Raw genomic sequence first — 1650 nt, forward strand, 5'->3', positions numbered from 1 at the left:
TTTGAATAGCCTTGTGCTTCGTATTCTAACTGTTTTTTTTTTTTTGGTCGATTCATTTTACAACACTGAGTCAAAGTGGAGTTCAATAGAACTTTTACTGTCAAAGTTTAAAGGGAAACGGTGATCTAAATAAATCACACGCCGCTGTGCAGAGGAATGGGAGGAAGAATTAATGAAACTTAAACTAGTGGGGTCCCACTAATTTCTTGTTACGTGGTATTGCATCGTTCTCTGCAGTTTACAAATAACCTGGGGTCGTTGCCGTGGGGCTCTGGAGGCCCCTCTCAACTCGAGGTCCTACTTTGCCTACCCTGATGCTAGGCTCTGTAAATAAGCAGCATTAAGGCACCCAATCTCCAGTGCTGCCCACTGCTCTGCCCAGTTTGTGTTGTGTTCATTGCTGGAGTGTAAAACAACGTATGGGTTAAATGCAGAGGTCAAATTCACATATCACTAATTCTCTGTGTGTGCAAAAATACAAACAAATTCTAATTCTACCAGGCATAAGCAGGAAATAATAATCATGCACGGTCGAAACTACACAGTTAAATGTGGAGAGGAGCATGATACAAGGGAATATAAACCAGTGACGATCGCTCTAAGGCGGCAAGGCAAGCTCTGCTTTCTCTAAAATTTCATTCAATTTGTACTGTGTTGTATTTACATTTCAATACTACAGTAAACGTGCATTAGAACGTGTCACCTGTTTGTCACGGATGACTGATCGTCTTGTGATTTTTGTATTCCCGTTGCAGCATCCACATTAACACCACTTGAAGCTTCAACTGTTGTCTATGGGATGGTATGGAATAGTTTTTTTCCACTGCGGTGAGCTCAGCAGTGATTGGATAAATGCGGCAAAAGCGTCACATTCAGAGACGCTTCCAGCAGGACCTTAAGGCCATAATCGATCTAAAACCAGCTCTTAGTGGCGGCAGATTGCACTTAAACTGTTCACAGGCCTGAATCTCTGCAGCATGTCATGATGGCGTGACCCTGCCTTTCACCCTATGGCAGCTGGGATTGGCTCCAGCCGCATGGAGTGTTACGTCCCTGGCCTCGGGAACCAGGGCTTAGAAGAGGAAGAACATGAACAGGAACCCAAGTCAACGAATGACTAGTGAATAAATATAATGAATCAACATGAATGTTACATTCATTATAAAGCCAACTGTGGTGGGAACTGTTTTACAGATTCTTCAAACTAAATAATCTCAAAAATGTTTACTTGTGCATGTGTAGCATAAATTAAGTTCTAACTGCGGTGTATGCGCCCCCTGTCTCCATGTGGAGCCAGCATAATTCTATGACTGCTTAAATCTTTAATTTTAATTATTAGGGGCAGCTCATGGCCAAGAGGAAAGAATTGAGCTTATAACCAGAAGGTTGCAGGTTCAAATCCTGGGACAGGTCAAGGGCTGGAACTCTCCCTGTGCCTGGCTTGTGTGTTTATATCTGGTTTGGTAAATTCACTATCACTCATTGTGTGGCGTGTGTGTGCAAAATAATTATAATTCTACTTCTGAATATGTTTGCCACTGTATCTTACTATTGGCCTTTGGTCCATAGAGTAAGTCAGTGATGCAATGCTGCCTTTGCCGGTAAGTTTAAATGTATATTTTTGTGACTTGGGTTTATGACATTTTTCAT

Source organism: Solea solea, chromosome 4 (genome assembly GCF_958295425.1).
Source record: "Solea solea chromosome 4, fSolSol10.1, whole genome shotgun sequence".
NCBI classification, from domain to species: domain Eukaryota; kingdom Metazoa; phylum Chordata; class Actinopteri; order Pleuronectiformes; family Soleidae; genus Solea; species Solea solea.